Genomic DNA, 20,276 nt, shown 5'->3' with positions numbered 1-20,276 from the left:
GCTTCAGGCGTTCGTGGAACGGGCGGTGTGTGCCGGGCACGGGGCCAGCCTGGGCATGCGGTGCCCGGGAGTCGGGCGCTGAAGCGCCACCCGTGGTCTGGGCTTCTTGGAAGGACAGACGCGAAGTCGATAAGGACACTGGTCTCGATGCGTTCTGAGGAGTGCACGTCTCCCTCTTTTCGAGGCTACGTTCCGTTGGGGTTTTCATGAAGCCTGTTGTGGCCCTGAAGCTCAGGCCGGTTCAGGGGAAGTGGCCTGTCGAGGGCCACATCATATTTGTGTGCAGAGCCAGTGCTTTCCAAAGCCCTTGAGTGTGCAGAAGTCTACCTGTCAGGGGTGCAGTGGGGGCTGTCCGGGCAGCATTGTGAGCACAGGTCTGTGCCCCACACTTGAAAGTATGGAAAAGAAAGCGGGAGGCTGGAGGGTGCTCCGTTCGTTCCCTCCTTCCACAGAGAGCCTGGAGAGTTGACTTTGGGACAAGTCCTTCCTTTCCTCTGGTCGGTGCGTGTTCAGTGGTCTGGACACTTGGTGAGCAAGGCTGACAGGCTGTTTGACGTACTGGGCCTCACAGCCTGGTTGGAAAGGACAGAGAGGCAGCAACCAATTACCTAGGAGGTACGTAAAAGCAATTTTGTGTTGAGTGTTGAGAAATACGGCATTTCCTGTTAGACTTTGTGACTTAGGCGGTGATGTTGAAGCTGAGAGCAGATGCCGAAAAGAAAAGGAGGACTTGTGCGGGAGAGTGTTGGGACAGGGCAAGGGAGGAGTATGGCCTGTCAGAGGAGCTGAAAGAATGCCCTGGAGACTGGGGCCGCCGCGTAGGGACTGTAGGGTGGGGAAAACAAAACTTTTCGATTGAGGCTGGCGCTTTCTATAGGGTTTTGGAGACTAAGCGTGGTGATTCAGAACGTGGACTCTGGAGCCACACTCTGTCAAATGGGTCCTGGCTCTGCCACCTACGGGCTGTGTGAACTTGGGCAAGTTACTGGACCATTGTGTGTGTCAGTTTCCTGATCTGTAAAACGGGGTTGATTATCATACACACTCCATAGGTGAGTGTAGAGGTGAGAGGATATTTCATATCCCTAAAGTACTTAGAGCAGCGTCTGGCCTTTAGTAGGCGTTAGTAGTGGTTGATTGAGTAAATGGATAAAAGCATACATAAGCATTAAAGGCTTGGAGGCTGGGGCTGGCCCCGTGGCCGAGTGGTTAAGTTCGCGCGCTCCGCTGCAGGCGGCCCAGTGTTTCGTCGGTTCGAATCCTGGGCGCGGACATGGCACTGCTCGTCAGACCACGCTGAGGCAGCGTCCCACATGCCACAACTAGAGGAACCCACAACGAAGAATACACAACTATGTACCGGGGGGGCTTTGGGGAGTAAAAGGAAAAAATAAAAATCTTTAAAAAAAAAAAAAAAAAAAGGCTTGGAGGCTGTCCCTGGTGAAACGTGTGAACTGGAATGGATTACAGCCAACTTTGTTTCCTTTCCAGCTTGCAGTTGCTACTGACCGCATCTGCAGGACTGTGGAATTAGAAATAATCTCCCTCGACTTGGCGGCTCTTGGTAAAACAATCTAATGCTGTCCAAATTATCCCAGGGAAATAAAAGCCTTTTCAGTAGCATAGTAGGGTTAGGCTTATGTCATATGTATTGTTTATATTGGTTTGTTTAGTGTTTGTGGGTAACTTTTTTTTTTTTTTTTTTTTTTTTGCAAAGCTGCTCGGTTAAAAAAGGCAGATTAGCTATGAAATGGTTCAGACCCAGAGAAAAGTAGAGAGCCGTGTAAGCAGAGCACGCCTTTCCTTGACTCTCTGTCGAGAGCTTTTGTGATTCCAGCCGCTCTCTGCCTCAGACACGGTGCCCTCTGCGTGTGCAGTCATCTAAACAGTGCGGGGTCTGGGACCGTGGAGAAGCCAAGGCAGTATAGTCATGCTTTGCTTAACAGTGGGGATAAGCTCTGAGGAGTAGGTCATGGTCAGGCAATCTGGAGACTGTGCAAACACCACCGAGTTCCTCAACCTGGATGGCAGAGCCTCCTACACACCTAGGCCATGTGGGACTAATCTGATGGGAGCCCCGTTGTTGACTGAAACGTCCCGATGTAGGGCACGACTGTACTTCCCAACTCCAAGGGCACGGAAGTGTAGCCTGTGGGGCTTTTGAGAAGAACAGAGACGCTCAAGGCCTACTCTGGACCCACTGACGCAGAATCTACTGGGATAGTTCCCGGCTTTAAAGACCAGACGTAGTCCTCCTCTGCAGACATCTCCTCGACGGTTTTTCACACTGGGTTTTCCCTCATCTGAGAAAACAGGCCAAGAGATCGTGAGGATCCATAATTAGTGTTTTAATACGTTTGGCAGGACTCAGTGTTTTTCACGTTCTGTGATACTGGGATCTGCATCTCCGCTGTAATGTGTTAAACCTTCAAATCTCGTCCAAAAGCCGTGTCATTACCTAGAGAATCCTTCTGTGACTTGCAGGCGGATTGCCATCTTTCTGCTTCCGCCGCCTCACCTTTAAAATGGGGAGAATACCGGTAACCTACCTTTTGGATGTGAGGATTAAATGAGACAGTTGGTGCAAAGCAGTCGGCACAGGATCTGGCACAAAGTGAAGCCTTCAATAAATTATGATTACAGTAGTTGTGATTTCCCTCCAGTCGGAATATGGTTTAGTTGAAGTTAGTGGCTGTGTCACAGCTGTGTCTCAGGCTGGTGTCTGCCGCCCTGAGCTAAGCCATACAAATCCCTAGAATAACTTTTCAAAAGCCTGTTAGCCTCTTGAGGCTCCTACGCTTCTTTATTTTGTTTTGTTTTATTTTATTTTGTTTTTTTTTTTTATTGCAGTAACAGTGGATTCTAACATTATATAGCTTTCAGATGTACGTTGTAATATATTTCGAATTCTGTGTAGATTACATCGTGTTCACCCCCCGAAAACTATAGTCCGTCACCTCACATGGGAGCCTCATCACCCCTTTTTGCTCTCTCCCCTCCCCCCTCCCCCTATGGTAACCACCAGTCCAATCTCCTTTGCTCTGTGTGTGTTTGTCATTGTTTTTATCTTCTGCTTAGGAGTGAGCTCACACGGTGTTTGCCTTTCTCCCTCTGATTTATTTCACTTCACATAATACCCTCAAGGTCCATCCACGTTGTCACAAATGGCCGGATCTCATCATTTCTTAGGGCCGAGTAGCATTCCATTGTGTATACATACCACATCTTCTTTATCCGTTCTTCCCTTGATGGGCACCTAGGTTGCTTCCAAGTTCTGGCTGTTGTGAATAACGCTGCGGTGAACCTAGGGGTGCATGTGTCTTTCTGCATTGGTGTTTTCAAGTTCTTTGGATAAATACCCAGCAGTGGGCTAGCTGGATCATATATACGGTAGATGTGTTCCTCGTTTTCTGAGGATACCCCATACTGCTTTCCATAGTGGCGGCACCAGTCTGCCGTCGCACCAGCAGTGCGGGAGAGTTCCCTTCTCTCCACATCCTCTCTCCGACACTTGTCTCTTGTCTTGTTAATTAGAGCCATTCTGACCAGAGGAAGGTGACATCTCCTTGTAGTTGTGGTTTGCATTCCTCTGATCGCTAATGATGTTGAGCCCCTTTCCATATGCCTGTTGGCCATCCGTATACCTTCTTTGGAGAAATCACTGCTCAGATCTTTGGCCCGCCTTTTTAATTGGGTTGTTGATTTTTTTTTTTTTTTTTTTTTTTGCTGTTGAGATGTATGAGTTCTTTCTGTATTTGGGATATTAACCCCTTGTCCGATATACGGTTTGCAAGTATCTTCTCCCAGTTGTTAGGTTGTGTTTTGGTTTTGTGGATGGTTTCCTTTGCGGTGCAGAAGATTTTTTTTACTTTGACGTAGTCCCATTTGTTCATTTTGTGTTTTGTTTCCATTGCCCAGTCAGACGTGGTACTTGAAAGTAGGCTGCTAAGACTGATGTCAAAGAGGATACTGCCTATGTTTTCTTCTAGACGTTGCATGGTTTCGGGTGTGACATTGAAGTAAAAGCCGAGGGAGGAGGCTGCAGTTCCCCCCAGAGCGAGCGTAGCGGGGACCCTGCGTCCCTGTCAGCGCACCTTCCCGCACCGCGAAGGTCCGAAGCGTGTGGGCGGGGCCGCAGGAGTTCTCCCAGGAGGGTGTCCCCGTCGCTGTCCGGAGTCCACCGCCAGAGGGGGGGCGGGGCAACGGCCGGGCAGCGTCTGGGCGGCGGCGCGCGCGCCAGGAGAGGAGCGCGCGGCTGCTGGGCCGCCGTCCTGGGAGGCGTGGGAGGCGTCGGCGAGCCGCGCCTGCCTGCCCAGAGCCGAGCCCGGCGGAGTCCGGCCGCGCGGTGCTGCTCTCTCCCGGGCCGGGCTCGTCCGTTCCGCCGGCGTCCGTGGACGCCGCTCCGTGTCCCCGCTGGGCACAGCAGCCCGGGCCCTCCACAGCCACGGCCGCTAGCCTGAGGAGGCCGTCCTTCAGCTCCCGCTCTTCCTGCTCGCCGGACACGGACGACCAGGGCGCCCGCGAAGATGATTCCATCTGGGAGAGGTACCTGGGGGCGTGGGCCTGGGGGCTGGTGGGAGGCGAGCGTGTCCCTGAGAAATAGGATTGTGCGCCGAGAGGTGCCCGTCAGGTGGCGGGACAGCTGTGCGGCGCGGGGAGCGAGGGGGTCTCTTCGTGCGCTTCAGGCGTTCGTGGAACGGGCGGTGTGTGCCGGGCACGGGGCCAGCCTGGGCATGCGGTGCCCGGGAGTCGGGCGCTGAAGCGCCACCCGTGGTCTGGGCTTCTTGGAAGGACAGACGCGAAGTCGATAAGGACACTGGTCTCGATGCGTTCTGAGGAGTGCACGTCTCCCTCTTTTCGAGGCTACGTTCCGTTGGGGTTTTCATGAAGCCTGTTGTGGCCCTGAAGCTCAGGCCGGTTCAGGGGAAGTGGCCTGTCGAGGGCCACATCATATTTGTGTGCAGAGCCAGTGCTTTCCAAAGCCCTTGAGTGTGCAGAAGTCTACCTGTCAGGGGTGCAGTGGGGGCTGTCCAGGCAGCATTGTGAGCACAGGTCTGTGCCCCACACTTGAAAGTATGGAAAAGAAAGCGGGAGGCTGGAGGGTGCTCCGTTCGTTCCCTCCTTCCACAGAGAGCCTGGAGAGTTGACTTTGGGACAAGTCCTTCCTTTCCTCTGGTCGGTGCGTGTTCAGTGGTCTGGACACTTGGTGAGCAAGGCTGACAGGCTGTTTGACGTACTGGGCCTCACAGCCTGGTTGGAAAGGACAGAGAGGCAGCAACCAATTACCTAGGAGGTACGTAAAAGCAATTTTGTGTTGAGTGTTGAGAAATACGGCATTTCCTGTTAGACTTTGTGACTTAGGCGGTGATGTTGAAGCTGAGAGCAGATGCCGAAAAGAAAAGGAGGACTTGTGCGGGAGAGTGTTGGGACAGGGCAAGGGAGGAGTATGGCCTGTCAGAGGAGCTGAAAGAATGCCCTGGAGACTGGGGCCGCCGCGTAGGGACTGTAGGGTGGGGAAAACAAAACTTTTCGATTGAGGCTGGCGCTTTCTATAGGGTTTTGGAGACTAAGCGTGGTGATTCAGAACGTGGACTCTGGAGCCACACTCTGTCAAATGGGTCCTGGCTCTGCCACCTACGGGCTGTGTGAACTTGGGCAAGTTACTGGACCATTGTGTGTGTCAGTTTCCTGATCTGTAAAACGGGGTTGATTATCATACACACTCCATAGGTGAGTGTAGAGGTGAGAGGATATTTCATATCCCTAAAGTACTTAGAGCAGCGTCTGGCCTTTAGTAGGCGTTAGTAGTGGTTGATTGAGTAAATGGATAAACGCATACATAAGCATTAAAGGCTTGGAGGCTGGGGCTGGCCCCGTGGCCGAGTGGTTAAGTTCGCGCGCTCCGCTGCAGGCGGCCCAGTGTTTCGTCGGTTCGAATCCTGGGCGCGGACATGGCACTGCTCGTCAGACCACGCTGAGGCAGCGTCCCACATGCCACAACTAGAGGAACCCACAACGAAGAATACACAACTATGTACCGGGGGGGCTTTGGGGAGTAAAAGGAAAAAATAAAAATCTTTAAAAAAAAAAAAAAAAAGGCTTGGAGGCTGTCCCTGGTGAAACGTGTGAACTGGAATGGATTACAGCCAACTTTGTTTCCTTTCCAGCTTGCAGTTGCTACTGACCGCATCTGCAGGACTGTGGAATTAGAAATAATCTCCCTCGACTTGGCGGCTCTTGGTAAAAAATCTAATGCTGTCCAAATTATCCCAGGGAAATAAAAGCCTTTTCAGTAGCATAGTAGGGTTAGGCTTATGTCATATGTATTGTTTATATTGGTTTGTTTAGTGTTTGTGGGTAACTTTTTTTTTTTTTTTTTTTTTGCAAAGCTGCTCGGTTAAAAAAGGCAGATTAGCTATGAAATGGTTCAGACCCAGAGAAAAGTAGAGAGCCGTGTAAGCAGAGCACGCCTTTCCTTGACTCTCTGTCGAGATCTTTTGTGATTCCAGCCGCTCTCTGCCTCAGACACGGTGCCCTCTGCGTGTGCAGTCATCTAAACAGTGCGGGGTCTGGGACCGTGGAGAATCCAAGGCAGTATAGTCATGCTTTGCTTAACAGTGGGGATAAGCTCTGAGGAGTAGGTCATGGTCAGGCAATCTGGAGACTGTGCAAACACCACCGAGTTCCTCAACCTGGATGGCAGAGCCTCCTACACACCTAGGCCATGTGGGACTAATCTGATGGGAGCCCCGTTGTTGACTGAAACGTCCCGATGTAGGGCACGACTGTACTTCCCAACTCCAAGGGCACGGAAGTGTAGCCTGTGGGGCTTTTGAGAAGAACAGAGACGCTCAAGGCCTACTCTGGACCCACTGACGCAGAATCTACTGGGATAGTTCCCGGCTTTAAAGACCAGACGTAGTCCTCCTCTGCAGACATCTCCTCGACGGTTTTTCACACTGGGTTTTCCCTCATCTGAGAAAACAGGCCAAGAGATCGTGAGGATCCATAATTAGTGTTTTAATACGTTTGGCAGGACTCAGTGTTTTTCACGTTCTGTGATACTGGGATCTGCATCTCCGCTGTAATGTGTTAAACCTTCAAATCTCGTCCAAAAGCCGTGTCATTACCTAGAGAATCCTTCTGTGACTTGCAGGCGGATTGCCATCTTTCTGCTTCCGCCGCCTCACCTTTAAAATGGGGAGAATACCGGTAACCTACCTTTTGGATGTGAGGATTAAATGAGACAGTTGGTGCAAAGCAGTCGGCACAGGATCTGGCACAAAGTGAAGCCTTCAATAAATTATGATTACAGTAGTTGTGATTTCCCTCCAGTCGGAATATGGTTTAGTTGAAGTTAGTGGCTGTGTCACAGCTGTGTCTCAGGCTGGTGTCTGCCGCCCTGAGCTAAGCCATACAAATCCCTAGAATAACTTTTCAAAAGCCTGTTAGCCTCTTGAGGCTCCTACGCTTCTTTATTTTGTTTTGTTTTATTTTATTTTGTTTTTTTTTTTTATTGCAGTAACAGTGGATTCTAACATTATATAGCTTTCAGATGTACGTTGTAATATATTTCGAATTCTGTGTAGATTACATCGTGTTCACCCCCCGAAAACTATAGTCCGTCACCTCACATGGGAGCCTCATCACCCCTTTTTGCTCTCTCCCCTCCCCCCTCCCCCTATGGTAACCACCAGTCCAATCTCCTTTGCTCTGTGTGTGTTTGTCATTGTTTTTATCTTCTGCTTAGGAGTGAGCTCACACGGTGTTTGCCTTTCTCCCTCTGATTTATTTCACTTCACATAATACCCTCAAGGTCCATCCACGTTGTCACAAATGGCCGGATCTCATCATTTCTTAGGGCCGAGTAGCATTCCATTGTGTATACATACCACATCTTCTTTATCCGTTCTTCCCTTGATGGGCACCTAGGTTGCTTCCAAGTTCTGGCTGTTGTGAATAACGCTGCGGTGAACCTAGGGGTGCATGTGTCTTTCTGCATTGGTGTTTTCAAGTTCTTTGGATAAATACCCAGCAGTGGGCTAGCTGGATCATATATACGGTAGATGTGTTCCTCGTTTTCTGAGGATACCCCATACTGCTTTCCATAGTGGCGGCACCAGTCTGCCGTCGCACCAGCAGTGCGGGAGAGTTCCCTTCTCTCCACATCCTCTCTCCGACACTTGTCTCTTGTCTTGTTAATTAGAGCCATTCTGACCAGAGGAAGGTGACATCTCCTTGTAGTTGTGGTTTGCATTCCTCTGATCGCTAATGATGTTGAGCCCCTTTCCATATGCCTGTTGGCCATCCGTATACCTTCTTTGGAGAAATCACTGCTCAGATCTTTGGCCCGCCTTTTTAATTGGGTTGTTGATTTTTTTTTTTTTTTTTTTTTTGCTGTTGAGATGTATGAGTTCTTTCTGTATTTGGGATATTAACCCCTTGTCCGATATACGGTTTGCAAGTATCTTCTCCCAGTTGTTAGGTTGTGTTTTGGTTTTGTGGATGGTTTCCTTTGCGGTGCAGAAGATGTTTTTTACTTTGACGTAGTCCCATTTGTTCATTTTGTGTTTTGTTTCCATTGCCCAGTCAGACGTGGTACTTGAAAGTAGGCTGCTAAGACTGATGTCAAAGAGGATACTGCCTATGTTTTCTTCTAGACGTTGCATGGTTTCGGGTGTGACATTGAAGTAAAAGCCGAGGGAGGAGGCTGCAGTTCCCCCCAGAGCGAGCGTAGCGGGGACCCTGCGTCCCTGTCAGCGCACCTTCCCGCACCGCGAAGGTCCGAAGCGTGTGGGCGGGGCCGCAGGAGTTCTCCCAGGAGGGTGTCCCCGTCGCTGTCCGGAGTCCACCGCCAGAGGGGGGGCGGGGCAACGGCCGGGCAGCGTCTGGGCGGCGGCGCGCGCGCCAGGAGAGGAGCGCGCGGCTGCTGGGCCGCCGTCCTGGGAGGCGTGGGAGGCGTCGGCGAGCCGCGCCTGCCTGCCCAGAGCCGAGCCCGGCGGAGTCCGGCCGCGCGGTGCTGCTCTCTCCCGGGCCGGGCTCGTCCGTTCCGCCGGCGTCCGTGGACGCCGCTCCGTGTCCCCGCTGGGCACAGCAGCCCGGGCCCTCCACAGCCACGGCCGCTAGCCTGAGGAGGCCGTCCTTCAGCTCCCGCTCTTCCTGCTCGCCGGACACGGACGACCAGGGCGCCCGCGAAGATGATTCCATCTGGGAGAGGTACCTGGGGGCGTGGGCCTGGGGGCTGGTGGGAGGCGAGCGTGTCCCTGAGAAATAGGATTGTGCGCCGAGAGGTGCCCGTCAGGTGGCGGGACAGCTGTGCGGCGCGGGGAGCGAGGGGGTCTCTTCGTGCGCTTCAGGCGTTCGTGGAACGGGCGGTGTGTGCCGGGCACGGGGCCAGCCTGGGCATGCGGTGCCCGGGAGTCGGGCGCTGAAGCGCCACCCGTGGTCTGGGCTTCTTGGAAGGACAGACGCGAAGTCGATAAGGACACTGGTCTCGATGCGTTCTGAGGAGTGCACGTCTCCCTCTTTTCGAGGCTACGTTCCGTTGGGGTTTTCATGAAGCCTGTTGTGGCCCTGAAGCTCAGGCCGGTTCAGGGGAAGTGGCCTGTCGAGGGCCACATCATATTTGTGTGCAGAGCCAGTGCTTTCCAAAGCCCTTGAGTGTGCAGAAGTCTACCTGTCAGGGGTGCAGTGGGGGCTGTCCGGGCAGCATTGTGAGCACAGGTCTGTGCCCCACACTTGAAAGTATGGAAAAGAAAGCGGGAGGCTGGAGGGTGCTCCGTTCGTTCCCTCCTTCCACAGAGAGCCTGGAGAGTTGACTTTGGGACAAGTCCTTCCTTTCCTCTGGTCGGTGCGTGTTCAGTGGTCTGGACACTTGGTGAGCAAGGCTGACAGGCTGTTTGACGTACTGGGCCTCACAGCCTGGTTGGAAAGGACAGAGAGGCAGCAACCAATTACCTAGGAGGTACGTAAAAGCAATTTTGTGTTGAGTGTTGAGAAATACGGCATTTCCTGTTAGACTTTGTGACTTAGGCGGTGATGTTGAAGCTGAGAGCAGATGCCGAAAAGAAAAGGAGGACTTGTGCGGGAGAGTGTTGGGACAGGGCAAGGGAGGAGTATGGCCTGTCAGAGGAGCTGAAAGAATGCCCTGGAGACTGGGGCCGCCGCGTAGGGACTGTAGGGTGGGGAAAACAAAACTTTTCGATTGAGGCTGGCGCTTTCTATAGGGTTTTGGAGACTAAGCGTGGTGATTCAGAACGTGGACTCTGGAGCCACACTCTGTCAAATGGGTCCTGGCTCTGCCACCTACGGGCTGTGTGAACTTGGGCAAGTTACTGGACCATTGTGTGTGTCAGTTTCCTGATCTGTAAAACGGGGTTGATTATCATACACACTCCATAGGTGAGTGTAGAGGTGAGAGGATATTTCATATCCCTAAAGTACTTAGAGCAGCGTCTGGCCTTTAGTAGGCGTTAGTAGTGGTTGATTGAGTAAATGGATAAACGCATACATAAGCATTAAAGGCTTGGAGGCTGGGGCTGGCCCCGTGGCCGAGTGGTTAAGTTCGCGCGCTCCGCTGCAGGCGGCCCAGTGTTTCGTCGGTTCGAATCCTGGGCGCGGACATGGCACTGCTCGTCAGACCACGCTGAGGCAGCGTCCCACATGCCACAACTAGAGGAACCCACAACGAAGAATACACAACTATGTACCGGGGGGGCTTTGGGGAGTAAAAGGAAAAAATAAAAATCTTTAAAAAAAAAAAAAAAAAAGGCTTGGAGGCTGTCCCTGGTGAAACGTGTGAACTGGAATGGATTACAGCCAACTTTGTTTCCTTTCCAGCTTGCAGTTGCTACTGACCGCATCTGCAGGACTGTGGAATTAGAAATAATCTCCCTCGACTTGGCGGCTCTTGGTAAAACAATCTAATGCTGTCCAAATTATCCCAGGGAAATAAAAGCCTTTTCAGTAGCATAGTAGGGTTAGGCTTATGTCATATGTATTGTTTATATTGGTTTGTTTAGTGTTTGTGGGTAACTTTTTTTTTTTTTTTTTTTTTTTGCAAAGCTGCTCGGTTAAAAAAGGCAGATTAGCTATGAAATGGTTCAGACCCAGAGAAAAGTAGAGAGCCGTGTAAGCAGAGCACGCCTTTCCTTGACTCTCTGTCGAGAGCTTTTGTGATTCCAGCCGCTCTCTGCCTCAGACACGGTGCCCTCTGCGTGTGCAGTCATCTAAACAGTGCGGGGTCTGGGACCGTGGAGAATCCAAGGCAGTATAGTCATGCTTTGCTTAACAGTGGGGATAAGCTCTGAGGAGTAGGTCATGGTCAGGCAATCTGGAGACTGTGCAAACACCACCGAGTTCCTCAACCTGGATGGCAGAGCCTCCTACACACCTAGGCCATGTGGGACTAATCTGATGGGAGCCCCGTTGTTGACTGAAACGTCCCGATGTAGGGCACGACTGTACTTCCCAACTCCAAGGGCACGGAAGTGTAGCCTGTGGGGCTTTTGAGAAGAACAGAGACGCTCAAGGCCTACTCTGGACCCACTGACGCAGAATCTACTGGGATAGTTCCCGGCTTTAAAGACCAGACGTAGTCCTCCTCTGCAGACATCTCCTCGACGGTTTTTCACACTGGGTTTTCCCTCATCTGAGAAAACAGGCCAAGAGATCGTGAGGATCCATAATTAGTGTTTTAATACGTTTGGCAGGACTCAGTGTTTTTCACGTTCTGTGATACTGGGATCTGCATCTCCGCTGTAATGTGTTAAACCTTCAAATCTCGTCCAAAAGCCGTGTCATTACCTAGAGAATCCTTCTGTGACTTGCAGGCGGATTGCCATCTGTCTGCTTCCGCCGCCTCACCTTTAAAATGGGGAGAATACCGGTAACCTACCTTTTGGATGTGAGGATTAAATGAGACAGTTGGTGCAAAGCAGTCGGCACAGGATCTGGCACAAAGTGAAGCCTTCAATAAATTATGATTACAGTAGTTGTGATTTCCCTCCAGTCGGAATATGGTTTAGTTGAAGTTAGTGGCTGTGTCACAGCTGTGTCTCAGGCTGGTGTCTGCCGCCCTGAGCTAAGCCATACAAATCCCTAGAATAACTTTTCAAAAGCCTGTTAGCCTCTTGAGGCTCCTACGCTTCTTTATTTTGTTTTGTTTTATTTTATTTTGTTTTTTTTTTTTATTGCAGTAACAGTGGATTCTAACATTATATAGCTTTCAGATGTACGTTGTAATATATTTCGAATTCTGTGTAGATTACATCGTGTTCACCCCCCGAAAACTATAGTCCGTCACCTCACATGGGAGCCTCATCACCCCTTTTTGCTCTCTCCCCTCCCCCCTCCCCCTATGGTAACCACCAGTCCAATCTCCTTTGCTCTGTGTGTGTTTGTCATTGTTTTTATCTTCTGCTTAGGAGTGAGCTCACACGGTGTTTGCCTTTCTCCCTCTGATTTATTTCACTTCACATAATACCCTCAAGGTCCATCCACGTTGTCACAAATGGCCGGATCTCATCATTTCTTAGGGCCGAGTAGCATTCCATTGTGTATACATACCACATCTTCTTTATCCGTTCTTCCCTTGATGGGCACCTAGGTTGCTTCCAAGTTCTGGCTGTTGTGAATAACGCTGCGGTGAACCTAGGGGTGCATGTGTCTTTCTGCATTGGTGTTTTCAAGTTCTTTGGATAAATACCCAGCAGTGGGCTAGCTGGATCATATATACGGTAGATGTGTTCCTCGTTTTCTGAGGATACCCCATACTGCTTTCCATAGTGGCGGCACCAGTCTGCCGTCGCACCAGCAGTGCGGGAGAGTTCCCTTCTCTCCACATCCTCTCTCCGACACTTGTCTCTTGTCTTGTTAATTAGAGCCATTCTGACCAGAGGAAGGTGACATCTCCTTGTAGTTGTGGTTTGCATTCCTCTGATCGCTAATGATGTTGAGCCCCTTTCCATATGCCTGTTGGCCATCCGTATACCTTCTTTGGAGAAATCACTGCTCAGATCTTTGGCCCGCCTTTTTAATTGGGTTGTTGATTTTTTTTTTTTTTTTTTTTTTTGCTGTTGAGATGTATGAGTTCTTTCTGTATTTGGGATATTAACCCCTTGTCCGATATACGGTTTGCAAGTATCTTCTCCCAGTTGTTAGGTTGTGTTTTGGTTTTGTGGATGGTTTCCTTTGCGGTGCAGAAGATTTTTTTTACTTTGACGTAGTCCCATTTGTTCATTTTGTGTTTTGTTTCCATTGCCCAGTCAGACGTGGTACTTGAAAGTAGGCTGCTAAGACTGATGTCAAAGAGGATACTGCCTATGTTTTCTTCTAGACGTTGCATGGTTTCGGGTGTGACATTGAAGTAAAAGCCGAGGGAGGAGGCTGCAGTTCCCCCCAGAGCGAGCGTAGCGGGGACCCTGCGTCCCTGTCAGCGCACCTTCCCGCACCGCGAAGGTCCGAAGCGTGTGGGCGGGGCCGCAGGAGTTCTCCCAGGAGGGTGTCCCCGTCGCTGTCCGGAGTCCACCGCCAGAGGGGGGGCGGGGCAACGGCCGGGCAGCGTCTGGGCGGCGGCGCGCGCGCCAGGAGAGGAGCGCGCGGCTGCTGGGCCGCCGTCCTGGGAGGCGTGGGAGGCGTCGGCGAGCCGCGCCTGCCTGCCCAGAGCCGAGCCCGGCGGAGTCCGGCCGCGCGGTGCTGCTCTCTCCCGGGCCGGGCTCGTCCGTTCCGCCGGCGTCCGTGGACGCCGCTCCGTGTCCCCGCTGGGCACAGCAGCCCGGGCCCTCCACAGCCACGGCCGCTAGCCTGAGGAGGCCGTCCTTCAGCTCCCGCTCTTCCTGCTCGCCGGACACGGACGACCAGGGCGCCCGCGAAGATGATTCCATCTGGGAGAGGTACCTGGGGGCGTGGGCCTGGGGGCTGGTGGGAGGCGAGCGTGTCCCTGAGAAATAGGATTGTGCGCCGAGAGGTGCCCGTCAGGTGGCGGGACAGCTGTGCGGCGCGGGGAGCGAGGGGGTCTCTTCGTGCGCTTCAGGCGTTCGTGGAACGGGCGGTGTGTGCCGGGCACGGGGCCAGCCTGGGCATGCGGTGCCCGGGAGTCGGGCGCTGAAGCGCCACCCGTGGTCTGGGCTTCTTGGAAGGACAGACGCGAAGTCGATAAGGACACTGGTCTCGATGCGTTCTGAGGAGTGCACGTCTCCCTCTTTTCGAGGCTACGTTCCGTTGGGGTTTTCATGAAGCCTGTTGTGGCCCTGAAGCTCAGGCCGGTTCAGGGGAAGTGGCCTGTCGAGGGCCACATCATATTTGTGTGCAGAGCCAGTGCTTTCCAAAGCCCTTGAGTGTGCAGAAGTCTACCTGTCAGGGGTGCAGTGGGGGCTGTCCGGGCAGCATTGTGAGCACAGGTCTGTGCCCCACACTTGAAAGTATGGAAAAGAAAGCGGGAGGCTGGAGGGTGCTCCGTTCGTTCCCTCCTTCCACAGAGAGCCTGGAGAGTTGACTTTGGGACAAGTCCTTCCTTTCCTCTGGTCGGTGCGTGTTCAGTGGTCTGGACACTTGGTGAGCAAGGCTGACAGGCTGTTTGACGTACTGGGCCTCACAGCCTGGTTGGAAAGGACAGAGAGGCAGCAACCAATTACCTAGGAGGTACGTAAAAGCAATTTTGTGTTGAGTGTTGAGAAATACGGCATTTCCTGTTAGACTTTGTGACTTAGGCGGTGATGTTGAAGCTGAGAGCAGATGCCGAAAAGAAAAGGAGGACTTGTGCGGGAGAGTGTTGGGACAGGGCAAGGGAGGAGTATGGCCTGTCAGAGGAGCTGAAAGAATGCCCTGGAGACTGGGGCCGCCGCGTAGGGACTGTAGGGTGGGGAAAACAAAACTTTTCGATTGAGGCTGGCGCTTTCTATAGGGTTTTGGAGACTAAGCGTGGTGATTCAGAACGTGGACTCTGGAGCCACACTCTGTCAAATGGGTCCTGGCTCTGCCACCTACGGGCTGTGTGAACTTGGGCAAGTTACTGGACCATTGTGTGTGTCAGTTTCCTGATCTGTAAAACGGGGTTGATTATCATACACACTCCATAGGTGAGTGTAGAGGTGAGAGGATATTTCATATCCCTAAAGTACTTAGAGCAGCGTCTGGCCTTTAGTAGGCGTTAGTAGTGGTTGATTGAGTAAATGGATAAACGCATACATAAGCATTAAAGGCTTGGAGGCTGGGGCTGGCCCCGTGGCCGAGTGGTTAAGTTCGCGCGCTCCGCTGCAGGCGGCCCAGTGTTTCGTCGGTTCGAATCCTGGGCGCGGACATGGCACTGCTCGTCAGACCACGCTGAGGCAGCGTCCCACATGCCACAACTAGAGGAACCCACAACGAAGAATACACAACTATGTACCGGGGGGGCTTTGGGGAGTAAAAGGAAAAAATAAAAATCTTTAAAAAAAAAAAAAAAAAAGGCTTGGAGGCTGTCCCTGGTGAAACGTGTGAACTGGAATGGATTACAGCCAACTTTGTTTCCTTTCCAGCTTGCAGTTGCTACTGACCGCATCTGCAGGACTGTGGAATTAGAAATAATCTCCCTCGACTTGGCGGCTCTTGGTAAAACAATCTAATGCTGTCCAAATTATCCCAGGGAAATAAAAGCCTTTTCAGTAGCATAGTAGGGTTAGGCTTATGTCATATGTATTGTTTATATTGGTTTGTTTAGTGTTTGTGGGTAACTTTTTTTTTTTTTTTTTTTTTTTGCAAAGCTGCTCGGTTAAAAAAGGCAGATTAGCTATGAAATGGTTCAGACCCAGAGAAAAGTAGAGAGCCGTGTAAGCAGAGCACGCCTTTCCTTGACTCTCTGTCGAGAGCTTTTGTGATTCCAGCCGCTCTCTGCCTCAGACACGGTGCCCTCTGCGTGTGCAGTCATCTAAACAGTGCGGGGTCTGGGACCGTGGAGAATCCAAGGCAGTATAGTCATGCTTTGCTTAACAGTGGGGATAAGCTCTGAGGAGTAGGTCATGGTCAGGCAATCTGGAGACTGTGCAAACACCACCGAGTTCCTCAACCTGGATGGCAGAGCCTCCTACACACCTAGGCCATGTGGGACTAATCTGATGGGAGCCCCGTTGTTGACTGAAACGTCCCGATGTAGGGCACGACTGTACTTCCCAACTCCAAGGGCACGGAAGTGTAGCCTGTGGGGCTTTTGAGAAGAACAGAGACGCTCAAGGCCTACTCTGGACCCACTGACGCAGAATCTACTGGGATAGTTCCCGGCTTTAAAGACCAGACGTAGTCCTCCTCTGCAGACATCTCCTCGACGGTTTTTCACACTGGGTTTTCCCTCATCTGAGAAAACAGGCCAAGAGATCGTGAGGATCCATAATTAGTGTTTTAATACGTTTGGCAGGACTCAGTGTTTTTCACGTTCTGTGATACTGGGATCTGCATCTCCGCTGTAATGTGTTAAACCTTCAAATCTCGTCCAAAAGCCGTGTCATTACCTAGAGAATCCTTCTGTGACTTGCAGGCGGATTGCCATCTTTCTGCTTCCGCCGCCTCACCTTTAAAATGGGGAGAATACCGGTAACCTACCTTTTGGATGTGAGGATTAAATGAGACAGTTGGTGCAAAGCAGTCGGCACAGGATCTGGCACAAAGTGAAGCCTTCAATAAATTATGATTACAGTAGTTGTGATTTCCCTCCAGTCGGAATATGGTTTAGTTGAAGTTAGTGGCTGTGTCACAGCTGTGTCTCAGGCTGGTGTCTGCCGCCCTGAGCTAAGCCATACAAATCCCTAGAATAACTTTTCAAAAGCCTGTTAGCCTCTTGAGGCTCCTACGCTTCTTTATTTTGTTTTGTTTTATTTTATTTTGTTTTTTTTTTTTATTGCAGTAACAGTGGATTCTAACATTATATAGCTTTCAGATGTACGTTGTAATATATTTCGAATTCTGTGTAGATTACATCGTGTTCACCCCCCGAAAACTATAGTCCGTCACCTCACATGGGAGCCTCATCACCCCTTTTTGCTCTCTCCCCTCCCCCCTCCCCCTATGGTAACCACCAGTCCAATCTCCTTTGCTCTGTGTGTGTTTGTCATTGTTTTTATCTTCTGCTTAGGAGTGAGCTCACACGGTGTTTGCCTTTCTCCCTCTGATTTATTTCACTTCACATAATACCCTCAAGGTCCATCCACGTTGTCACAAATGGCCGGATCTCATCATTTCTTAGGGCCGAGTAGCATTCCATTGTGTATACATACCACATCTTCTTTATCCGTTCTTCCCTTGATGGGCACCTAGGTTGCTTCCAAGTTCTGGCTGTTGTGAATAACGCTGCGGTGAACCTAGGGGTGCATGTGTCTTTCTGCATTGGAGTTTTCAAGTTCTTTGGATAAATACCCAGCAGTGGGCTAGCTGGATCATATATACGGTAGATGTGTTCCTCGTTTTCTGAGGATACCCCATACTGCTTTCCATAGTGGCGGCACCAGTCTGCCGTCGCACCAGCAGTGCGGGAGAGTTCCCTTCTCTCCACATCCTCTCTCCGACACTTGTCTCTTGTCTTGTTAATTAGAGCCATTCTGACCAGAGGAAGGTGACATCTCCTTGTAGTTGTGGTTTGCATTCCTCTGATCGCTAATGATGTTGAGCCCCTTTCCATATGCCTGTTGGCCATCCGTATACCTTCTTTGGAGAAATCACTGCTCAGATCTTTGGCCCGCCTTTTTAATTGGGTTGTTGATTTTTTTTTTTTTTTTTTTTTTTGCTGTTGAGATGTATGAGTTCTTTCTGTATTTGGGATATTAACCCCTTGTCCGATATACGGTTTGCAAGTATCTTCTCCCAGTTGTTAGGTTGTGTTTTGGTTTTGTGGATGGTTTCCTTTGCGGTGCAGAAGATTTTTTTTACTTTGACGTAGTCCCATTTGTTCATTTTGTGTTTTGTTTCCATTGCCCAGTCAGACGTGGTACTTGAAAGTAGGCTGCTAAGACTGATGTCAAAGAGGATACTGCCTATGTTTTCTTCTAGACGTTGCATGGTTTCGGGTGTGACATTGAAGTAAAAGCCGAGGGAGGAGGCTGCAGTTCCCCCCAGAGCGAGCGTAGCGGGGACCCTGCGTCCCTGTCAGCGCACCTTCCCGCACCGCGAAGGTCCGAAGCGTGTGGGCGGGGCCGCAGGAGTTCTCCCAGGAGGGTGTCCCCGTCGCTGTCCGGAGTCCACCGCCAGAGGGGGGGCGGGGCAACGGCCGGGCAGCGTCTGGGCGGCGGCGCGCGCGCCAGGAGAGGAGCGCGCGGCTGCTGGGCCGCCGTCCTGGGAGGCGTGGGAGGCGTCGGCGAGCCGCGCCTGCCTGCCCAGAGCCGAGCCCGGCGGAGTCCGGCCGCGCGGTGCTGCTCTCTCCCGGGCCGGGCTCGTCCGTTCCGCCGGCGTCCGTGGACGCCGCTCCGTGTCCCCGCTGGGCACAGCAGCCCGGGCCCTCCACAGCCACGGCCGCTAGCCTGAGGAGGCCGTCCTTCAGCTCCCGCTCTTCCTGCTCGCCGGACACGGACGACCAGGGCGCCCGCGAAGATGATTCCATCTGGGAGAGGTACCTGGGGGCGTGGGCCTGGGGGCTGGTGGGAGGCGAGCGTGTCCCTGAGAAATAGGATTGTGCGCCGAGAGGTGCCCGTCAGGTGGCGGGACAGCTGTGCGGCGCGGGGAGCGAGGGGCTCTCTTCGTGCGCTTCAGGCGTTCGTGGAACGGGCGGTGTGTGCCGGGCACGGGGCCAGCCTGGGCATGCGGTGCCCGGGAGTCGGGCGCTGAAGCGCCACCCGTGGTCTGGGCTTCTTGGAAGGACAGACGCGAAGTCGATAAGGACACTGGTCTCGATGCGTTCTGAGGAGTGCACGTCTCCCTCTTTTCGAGGCTACGTTCCGTTGGGGTTTTCATGAAGCCTGTTGTGGCCCTGAAGCTCAGGCCGGTTCAGGGGAAGTGGCCTGTCGAGGGCCACATCATATTTGTGTGCAGAGCCAGTGCTTTCCAAAGCCCTTGAGTGTGCAGAAGTCTACCTGTCAGGGGTGCAGTGGGGGCTGTCCGGGCAGCATTGTGAGCACAGGTCTGTGCCCCACACTTGAAAGTATGGAAAAGAAAGCGGGAGGCTGGAGGGTGCTCCGTTCGTTCCCTCCTTCCACAGAGAGCCTGGAGAGTTGACTTTGGGACAAGTCCTTCCTTTCCTCTGGTCGGTGCGTGTTCAGTGGTCTGGACACTTGGTGAGCAAGGCTGACAGGCTGTTTGACGTACTGGGCCTCACAGCCTGGTTGGAAAGGACAGAGAGGCAGCAACCAATTACCTAGGAGGTACGTAAAAGCAATTTTGTGTTGAGTGTTGAGAAATACGGCATTTCCTGTTAGACTTTGTGACTTAGGCGGTGATGTTGAAGCTGAGAGCAGATGCCGAAAAGAAAAGGAGGACTTGTGCGGGAGAGTGTTGGGACAGGGCAAGGGAGGAGTATGGCCTGTCAGAGGAGCTGAAAGAATGCCCTGGAGACTGGGGCCGCCGCGTAGGGACTGTAGGGTGGGGAAAACAAAACTTTTCGATTGAGGCTGGCGCTTTCTATAGGGTTTTGGAGACTAAGCGTGGTGATTCAGAACGTGGACTCTGGAGCCACACTCTGTCAAATGGGTCCTGGCTCTGCCACCTACGGGCTGTGTGAACTTGGGCAAGTTACTGGACCATTGTGTGTGTCAGTTTCCTGATCTGTAAAACGGGGTTGATTATCATACACACTCCATAGGTGAGTGTAGAGGTGAGAGGATATTTCATATCCCTAAAGTACTTAGAGCAGCGTCTGGCCTTTAGTAGGCGTTAGTAGTGGTTGATTGAGTAAATGGATAAACGCATACATAAGCATTAAAGGCTTGGAGGCTGGGGCTGGCCCCGTGGCCGAGTGGTTAAGTTCGCGCGCTCCGCTGCAGGCGGCCCAGTGTTTCGTCGGTTCGAATCCTGGGCGCGGACATGGCACTGCTCGTCAGACCACGCTGAGGCAGCGTCCCACATGCCACAACTAGAGGAACCCACAACGAAGAATACACAACTATGTACCGGGGGGGCTTTGGGGAGTAAAAGGAAAAAATAAAAATCTTTAAAAAAAAAAAAAAAAAAGGCTTGGAGGCTGTCCCTGGTGAAACGTGTGAACTGGAATGGATTACAGCCAACTTTGTTTCCTTTCCAGCTTGCAGTTGCTACTGACCGCATCTGCAGGACTGTGGAATTAGAAATAATCTCCCTCGACTTGGCGGCTCTTGGTAAAACAATCT

This window comes from Equus caballus, chromosome 27 (genome assembly GCF_041296265.1).
Source record: "Equus caballus isolate H_3958 breed thoroughbred chromosome 27, TB-T2T, whole genome shotgun sequence".
Classification (NCBI taxonomy): Eukaryota; Metazoa; Chordata; class Mammalia; order Perissodactyla; family Equidae; genus Equus; species Equus caballus.
The sequence above is the reverse complement of the archived record's forward strand: the minus strand, read 5'-3'. Positions refer to the sequence as shown.